The 9,985-nt window shown below is 37.7% G+C and overlaps 1 long non-coding RNA gene across 1 annotated transcript; it reads right to left on the minus strand.

Moving 5' to 3' along the window:
• Positions 1 to 1,329: 1,329 nt before the first annotated feature.
• On the minus strand, positions 1,330 to 6,644 carry LOC147919720 (uncharacterized). The gene is made up of 7 exons (XR_015594010.1): positions 3,467 to 6,644; positions 3,337 to 3,378; positions 3,011 to 3,169; positions 2,795 to 2,898; positions 2,336 to 2,637; positions 2,168 to 2,252; positions 1,330 to 2,057 (listed from the first exon to the last, which is right to left on the minus strand). It is a non-coding gene; the product is annotated as an uncharacterized LOC147919720 (long non-coding RNA).
• Between the last annotated feature and the right edge of the window lie 3,341 nt (positions 6,645 to 9,985).

Consider the following 9,985-nt stretch of genomic DNA (forward strand, 5'->3'; position numbering starts at 1 on the left):
GTTCCATAACATCTAACGCACCTAACTATGGTATACTAATGCCTGATAGATGTCACTCGTGTTGCAGCACATGGTTACATGTATGCATATGTTCCGTAGTAGGGGGACGCAAACGCCATCCCCATATATAACAGATCGTATTGCTTTCCTTGACCTGTTGTTTGTTAGTACGTGGGCATTCGAATTCCCAAAAATGGAAGCCTCTAATAAATGGGAATTTGGAGAAGGTTGTTTTGAGACGTACGTGGGAAGGCTGCCAAAATACGAAATGACGCACAAGGTGTGGTTGACGATGTAGACACCCTGCTCTTCCCATACAACCTCGATAACAACCACTGGGTAGCCATCGAAGCTGACTTAGTCCACTGAAGGCTTAGAGTTTACGATAGCATAAACAACGGTAGAAGCGACTTTGTTCTACAAACGAAGTGTAAGCCGCTCGCTAAAATGATTCCTCGCTTGATACAAGCATATTACCGGAGGTACAAAGATCATAATATCGGGGGGGGGGGCATTTAGTTATTACCGGGTGAAAACACTCCCACGGAACTATCAAGAAGGTGACTGTGGTGTGTACACGTTAAAGTGCTTAGAGTGTATAGTTCTTGGTATAAATTACACAGGCCTCTGTGATGCAGCCATGTCTTCGATTAGGATGAAACTTGCTGCAAAAGTGTTTGATGAGGTTCCAGACCGATACTGCTTTCTGCAACTAGATGGTACGTCGGTGACATTAGATTATCCGGAAGCTGAGTTCATCTCGGGATCAAACAGTTGAAGAAGTTAGGTTCCATGTACATTACCGGAGCAGTATAATTTTGGAACCGGTGAACATTGGTTTTACGCGTGTTGCTAATAGAAAATGCGTCCTTGGTCATAAAATTTTTGGTAACATGTGGGATTTGAGGATGTCGTTCTTAGATTATTCGACGTCTGGTCACCCACATAGCTCCGATCGGTTTAAACACTCTTTAGGTCTAGTGTTTTGTATATTGCAGGGTTTAGATATGTATCATTATGATGTCTTTCTAACCCGTATTAGCATATGTAAGGCCTTTATCAGCTGTGTACGTATCATTAACTAAGTAACGGCCTTATTATGGTCTGTGTACGTACATAAGTTTTTGTAAGTGTCTTCTTTTCGTATATTCATCTGTGTACGTACAATCGATTCTCTAACGTTATAAACGTTAATTTTATGTGCATGGTTCGTACTTAGTTTCTCTCCATTTTGAGCACATTAAGTTGTCCCTACTGGCAATCCTACGTACATAGGCAACATGTAGGTGCATGTATGATGAGCGAGGCAATTAAATTGTATTCCAAGGCATCAAACTAGAATCATCCTAACAAACGGTTTTGGATCAGATGGACCACCTGCGTGAAAGTAATAATTACAACCAGGAAGAAGTGTTATTCGCTACTTAATTTATCGGGCCGATACCAGCTTCGTAGACATCCATCGCGAACTTCTTTCGGAAATTGCCAATATTGTTGTCGGTGATCTTCAAGCAATCAGCCATCGGTTTACCCATGCTCAACAGTTTTAAAAACTTCATAGCAAAAGGTCCACAATCTCTCGTCCTCAAGTTTTGTCCTAGAGGGCTGACCCTGGAAGCGGTAAATGGATCGACAGGGTAATTGACATCGATAACACACTGAAGTAGGTACGGTATCATCTTAATCACCGGCTGCATCCGGGACCTCACAACAGGTTCTCTGGCCAAGCTCATCAACGGATCGTAAATGGATACGTTTCTCGTTTTAAGATTTATGGCCACTCTAACCCAATGCGTAGATTTTCAGTTCATTTGAGCATATATAACGTCGACATCTGTAACCCACTTCAACCTTGGTTCGTGGTGCATCCATTCCCCATTGACGATGTCAATGAGTACTTTATCCCACCGGAAATTCTGTTTCATCTTGGACTTGGAGAATGCTTGGGACCTTCTTGTCAACTCGTAAAAGAGAACGGAGTCCAAAATTACGCTCCTTCGTTTTATCATTTCTTCTCCGTTTTTGTGCCACAGCGCTAGGGCAATCATCTCCATGTGCTGCAGTTTTAGTTAAACGCAAACTAACTCAATTTTAAATCCAACAAGAAACCATGTACGCAAAGTGCATACACACCTAAAATCGTGTACGTAAAGTTTAAAATATGTACCAGATTTTGGACCCATTGTTTAGGCGATATAAGAGTAGAGAAGAATAGGCTATCTGCCTAGCGGAATCCAAAAATGTTGTGTATCCTGCGCAATATTGTTACGAATATCCTAAATTAATGGTTGAGACATACCAATTATGTCATCTGAGTAATATATACTACACTTACACATTATCGCGTTTTATCAAGTCGGTGAATTTGGCGAATTTCCCATCATCAACATTTTCCATCGGGTCGTATGAAACCGACCCTGCTTTTATCACTATGGCTTCAGATGGTTGATTCTCACGTATCTCGATGATCTGTTCTTCTGTCCGTCCTGTCTCATCCACAATAATAACCGACTGCGTCACTAAATTATCTGAGTCACCGGGAATACATTCCTCCCCTGGACTTTTATCTAGTTGACCTCTAATTTCTTTACAGCCCTACTCGACATCGTTTTCCTTGTGTATCGCTTGGTCTTCAGCCTAATAAGATGTACGTACATAGATTAATTGTGACGTACACTTAATTAACTAAGCAGACACTATATATATAGATTAATCCTTTGACTATTTGTAATACCCACATATATATATAGTAGACACTATATATATTAGGGTACATAGATTAATTGTGACGTACACTTGCCAGTGGTTGAACTTCAATTGTAGTTTCTATTTGTACAGGTCGATCAGTTTTGTTACAGCCCTCCTCGACATCGCTTTCCTTGCGTATTGCTTGGACTGCTGCCTAAAACATGTACGTGCATAGATTCATATTTACGTACACTAATGTAACTAAGTACACACTATATATATGTGGGTATTACAAATAATCGAAATCAAAAAAGTTAGACACTTGCCTCTGGTTGACCTTCAACTGTAGTTTCATTTTCTATAGGTTTTCCGGTTTTGTTACAACCCTCAACTGACTCGCCTTCCTTATGTATTCTGTCCCCTTCGGTACTGTTAAACCACTCGACTTTTCGCCTTCCTAATGCAGTTCTTCCCCATCCACCTATTCAAAATAATGAAACTTTTGTTATATGTATGTAGAACCGCGTGTTTGTAGACCTCGGTACAAAATACATTTTAACACGTTTAGATCGGAGGAGATAAACAAATAACCGAATATATATGAAACCTACAGATGGTGATCCCCTCTATGGTTACATTCTGACGTACCATTTTGTTACAATGCAGATCAGGTTCCATTTCAGTATTCAACTGCACCAAAATTTGTTCAATTAAAGGTGGACAATGCTTGAATATGAATACACGTAATTGTAATCTCCACTCCGTGTCAAATACTTACATTGGATACGGTTGTAGTTGGTGATAGCTCCACAGCAATTTTAGCTTCACCCCCGTCATAATCTTGGCAACACTCAGTAACTCCATCGTCCGGAGATGGTTCCTTCATGTCACAGTCGTAATTATCTGTTTCCCACCCAGTAATAGGACTACGGTTGTACCCTACAATCAATTATATAAAGGGAAATGATAGGTGCATCAACAACAAACACCCACATTAAATTGATGCACCCGCATTTTAAATGACATGTTGTCCATTACCTGGCCTCCAACTGACGTATCACCACTGATAGAGTGTTCACCATGTATGACATCCTTCAAACCACGAGTATTTCGAACATCATGTGCACACCACGATACCAACATAATTTAATATATGTAAGAAGTTAAAATATTACAACCCTTACACTATTTGTCATATCAACCTTAGCAGTGTCACCGCCTCCTGTTTGGGACCTTGTCTCTCCTTTTTTTCCTAACCATTACTGAACTCACTCTTCTAAGAACAAGCATGCTGTTTACGGGGCCGCTTCGTCTCCAACGCAACCTCGACAAAAGACTTCATCCTCGACATCTTTGGCCTTCCTGGAGGATTCCTAACGAAAGGCGGTTTACATCTAGACGGTGTAACATCAGTAGGAACGATGCAGGATGTATCTATCGGCACTATCGAGTCCGCATAACCACTGCAGAGGCTGTCTCTGTGGAAGTATGGATGGAACTGGATTATAACTGATTGGTTGGCCGTATATGCGGCTGCGATAGCATGTACGCATGGCATCTTCTCTAGATCAAAACGCCTACATGAACACCTCTTATACCTCAGATTGACAACATGCGTAGAGGTACCACCACTTACTTGAAATCCATCTTCATCAATTTCTTGAACCTTTAGATGCCTTGAATGTTCAATACGTACCTATGAGTAAATGAAAGCGTAAGTTCATATAACCAAAGCAACACAACATATCCACTACCATTTTCCACTCCTTTGGTTGACATATATCGATGGATATATTAATAAATCTCATACCTGTAACAGGTTCTCCACTCCTTTGGTGAGTAAAGTTGGCATTGCGGCAGCTTGTTTTCTCCTTGTAGCAAACCAACGTGTTAACATATTCCGAACCGCTTCTAATAACTCTACAATGGGATAGGCTCTCGCAGGATTCAGTACTTTGTTTAGCGATTCTGCAATGTTGCTCATGGTGAAGTTGTACCTATCACCAGGAAAGTGCGCCCTGCTCCACTTGGATACATCTACACGCAGCAAGTAAGCATGCAGTTGCGGATTCGCTTCTTGAATTTGCTGGAAGATTTTTTCGAAATCAACTACACGGTACGATGCAGCTGTTTTTTTTACCAGCCGGAATGTTTCGCTCCCACTAAATCTCTGAATAATATTCTTGTGAAGATGATAAGTGCAGATTCCACGACTTGCCAGGGGGTACACTTTACCGATAGCTTTACCAATAGATTTATGCCGGTCATATATCAGTGCAAGCTCTTCATCATCAGGAATTACACTACTTAATTGCGTAAAGAACCATTCCCACGACTCGTCGTTCTCTGTATCAACAACCGCATATGCCAAAGGGAATATATTAAAATTCCCATCTTGTGTTGTCGCTATCAGAAGAGTCCCTTTGAATTCACCTTTCAAAAAGGTTCCATCTAGTATCTACAACTACAACTTTCCGCATATACCTGAAACCCTTAATGCATCCAGCAATCACAATGAAAACATACTTGAATCTGGCTTCTGCATCAACGACCAGTCTATTAAGGATCCCCGGATTAGAGCACCTCAGCATGTATAAATATGCAGGTAATTCAGCGTATCCACTTTCAGGTGTACCCCTAACATACTCCCGTGCCTTTATAAGTGTACGATGTGCCTTCCAGTAGCCAAGCTATTATATGAAAATGGTTAGTAAAACACATCAGCACTGAACAATATCAACTAGATCGAATTATATATATGTGTAGTGGAGCCCATAAAATCATCTAATTTCTAAGAAAACCAACAAACTAAAGCTACTATCTGTTTGTTATTATTCCCACTACGTCTTCACGTACACAAAGTCCCCTAGTAACGTAAGAAAATACTCCCTGTACACCCTATAGACCATCACGTACACAAAGCAAACCAAAAACCATACATATTAAAAAGACTGCATTTTAAGTATTATTGTCGCCCACCTGTACACCATATCGTAGGTTGAGCCCTTCCCCAACAAGATTTGGCAAAACAGAAACACCCACACCACCAACATCATCCTTGTATAAATGAGCTAGGATTGGTGGTGTAGCATTACGGCTACGGCCATATCATTCTGTAAAGAGCATGTATGTTCGCGACAATATATGCGAATATGCATCACCGACGAATCACTCATGGTTGAAGCCCGTATTCTCCATTTACAACCTTTTACCCAACACTCAACGATTAACAAACTGGGCGTTGAATATCGAACATTGTAATCATATTTCTCTAATACACTCAGCACCCTCAACCTTGCCACCAACGTTTCTTTGCTATCAAACTTATCCCCTACAGCAATATCACCATCTCCGTTTTCTATTTTGCGAACCTCCTTCTCAATTGCATCAGTTGCAGAGTTAGTCTTGTGGGTACAGATATTTGATTCTTTGTTACACACCTTCTCCTCTCTACAAGACCCACCCACAGGTCCGTCGTCTAATGATTCCCCTGCTCCATCCGGAGCGAAGTTGGAGTACAGCCGATAATTTTCATCCCTTGAACTTGCACCATCGCTGTCGTCATAGTAATCAAATCTACTGTTCTCCTCGTCATCTGCTTCATCTTCATCTACATCCTTTCATACATTATCTTCACCGTCTACCTTCCGCCTCTCGTAATCTTCATCTTTCTTTCTCATTTCCTCTGCCACGCCTATGAAATCATCTACAACTACTTCAGGGGTCTTAGGTGTTGGTTATGTGGTTTTCGGTTTAACTTCCTCGAACAAGGTTTCACCAGATTTATCTTCAATCTCAACACATAGCCGGACGAGTTCACCTCTGCACTGTTTGAGAAAATTTTGAAACTGCCGACAATTCGTTACAATCACCGGTGGCATATAACATCCGCTTTTTTATATCTATCTAACATATAGCTCAACTTTATTCCGGAAGTTCTTTCACATAAACCAAAGTCATCGAACACCATACCAGTAAAGTCTTCAAACTTCGTTTCTTTATCAGCAATTATAATCATGCACCCTTTGCTAGTATCAACATCAAATAACCATCACTTTTTGTCTACCCTCCACCTCCCACACACCAAAACGATATCTTGCTCTTCCATGGATGAACCCAGAGGAAAGATTTCCGAAACAGAGTAGGAAAAACACGTTTGCTCCGGCCGACAAACAGAACACAATTGATTAACCTACTCCAAACTTTATTACATGAACACCATTGATTCGGAAGGACAGCAAACGTGTTTAGACTGTCGTAAATCTTCTTCCAATAAGTCTATCGCAACGCTAGACTGTCTTTGCCAGCTCAAACAAATTCGTATTATTCTCGTAATACTTTACAGCTGTCAAAAATGCCTACTAAATCTACCACAGACTAGAAGTCTACCAATACACTACGAAAACTATTTCAAAAAACTAACAAAGTATACCAAAAATATTTGTAAAAGACGAGGTCTGTAGCATAACTCAATCGCAACAGGCCATTAGCCTACCATAAATATCTTCCCACCCTTTTACGTCTATCGATATACCCGCTAAAAACATAAGTCTATCATCAAGGGCAATTCATCTACCAACTTATTCTAACGAAATTATATTTCTATCAGATTGACCTACCTTAACCCATAAGTGTACCAACACTACAACTAAGTGTACCAATAAAATCGGACGTACACCTTGAATCAGTCACCTTACTATACAAACTATATCTACCAACTTTATGTACCAGAAAAATGTACCATCAAAGAACCGGTAGACTTTCTCCCATTTCCCAATGTTTTTTATTTTCCACTAATGGCATTAGCCATAATTGCGTTTTTTCACAACACTAGTTTTAGGGGTAGTATGGGTACAGAGTTTATTCTAGTAATTACCAACAATTGTGTGCTACTTTTGTAATAAATAAGCTTTTATGTAATCTTATAGTAACTCTCCCTAAAAAATATATTGATTTTGGTAGTTTTCCTTTTTGATTTAGAAAAATAAATTTAAAATATAAACATGTAAAAATTCTGTAAATATAATTAGTTGACACGTGTCAACATCTAATCAATATATTTGACATTTGTCACGATTTTGTTAATGAGTAATTTTGACATCAAGTTTTATATAATAAGATATTATTATTATTATTTTTTAATTAAAATTGTTATTACTATTTTTCCATTTATTAATCCATATTCTTATGTAAATAATAATTAAAAATAAATAAACAAGGGTAATTATCACAACTTTTAATGTTTTGCGATTCATTTTTTTTATTCGAAATTTTAAAAATAATTCTTGTCTTCATCTACACATAATTTGGGTCCACTGATGAAAGCCCATAATCGAAAATTTAAAAACGTGCTTTGTATCTAGAAAACGATATGTTGTTCGACAACAAAGAAGATTAATGACTTACATTTGATTCCTGTATAATATCTTCGAGTCAGGTACCAAAATATGTAAAATAGTCTAAACCGTCCAATACGACTTCATGACCGACACAAAAACCTAAAATACACGCCCATTCTTATTGTTAAACCAAACTACAGAATGAATCACTAGTTACTATAAATATTCTGTAAGTGTAATTTACATGAACCCTAAGATCTTTAAGCAACATGATTAATCACATGACAGAATTATAAAGGAGGGTTAGCGGAGTATCTCCTCTATTCATTGTTGTAAAGATTCCTTTATGAACAGCTTCCTGGTGTCCTGATCTTCTAGTTAGGTGATTAGGTTTCTCTCCCCTTGCCTATGAACTTACTCTCTATGTGTTGTCTTTCTGAGATTTATTTGGGATGCCTTTATGATGGACTAAAGGTATAGATTTATAGGCGGAGAGAGGACCTAATTCCTCTTTAGGGTTTCCTTAAGATTTAATCTCAACCGTCCATCAAAGTAGAGATTGATTAGGAAAAACTCCTTTGTTACCAATTTAATTGGTTACCAAATATATTAAGAATAACATTATTCCATAGAAAACTGATGACTATAAGACCACATAATAGGAAAAAAGAAATATTCCTTACAGTCTCCCACTTGGTCGTTAGTAAATCCATTAATGTTTTCTTTTAGGAATCATAAGGCCGGCATAATATGTTATAATTTAATTTCTTTCATTTGGTCATCATAAGTGTCTTGACTAATCAAGTAATCAATGGGAGTCATGGCGGTTGCATATCATTCAACAACATGATCCCTTCCAAGTACTACTACATTGATTACCTTCTTAGCTAAACCATAACATAAGTAGGAGTTATCATAATGGTCCTTTTAATGTCTTTAAATAAAGACTTATTCTGTTATCATAGATCCAACAACAAATAATGTTTGTGCACATTGGAACAGAATATAAAAGATGTAAAAGTCATATGAGAGCTCAATTAAATGTCAAAATATAGGCCAATCAAGCAGACAACATAATTAGGAACTTTCCTCAAGACTTATACTTTTAGCATGCATGTTAAAAGTCATTAGAGGTAACCCTTTCATAATTAAGTCTGCAACTTTAACTTCATTGCCTATATATTAATTAACATACATTTCTCTTTTGACATCTTGCTTTAATTTAATGACATATATAACCTTAATGTCCATATACTTGGATCCTTCATATATCATGTCATACTTGTATAAAAGAAATTACATCTTTGATTGTCACATAAAGAGTTAAACACTTGTTAACAATACTCAAGGTCTCAAACTCAAAGACATTTATGTAATTATACTTTCTTAATATAAACCTCATTATATGTCACATACTCACTCTCTAAAGTGGATTTATAAAGAAACTTCAACTGCAGGCTTTTACATAATATGACACCTCTATTAATGAGATACACATAGCCGGAATTGTAGTATCTTAAATCAAAATATCCACCAAATATTGAGTTAGAAACTTCAACCATCTATGGATGTGTTGATTTTCTATTTGTGAACATGTATTCACTTGTTTCCTTTAGGTATCTCAAAACATTTGTTTACAAATAACAATATTAGAAGAACACATCATCTTGCTAACTCTCTCAAGAACTTTATCAATATAAGTTTTCTGAGAAAATCTTAATTCCAAGTGATCTATCATGGATAACTTTATTTCCATCACATAGGAAATCTCATTGATAACTTTCGTATAAAAGTTCTCGAATGGCTAGCTCTTAGTCTCAATAATGGACTTAAGATCACTTTAGACAGTAAAATATCATACAATACCAGATATATGAACTTGCTCCCACTGATCTTGAGGTGCATATTTGGTAAAATATAATGTTTTCTTTGAAACCGAATTATGTAATGGTTTCATC

Source organism: Camelina sativa, chromosome 20, assembly GCF_030686135.1.
Source record: "Camelina sativa cultivar CO46 ecotype springtype chromosome 20, ASM3068613v1".
In the NCBI taxonomy this organism is placed as follows: Eukaryota; Viridiplantae; Streptophyta; class Magnoliopsida; order Brassicales; family Brassicaceae; genus Camelina; species Camelina sativa.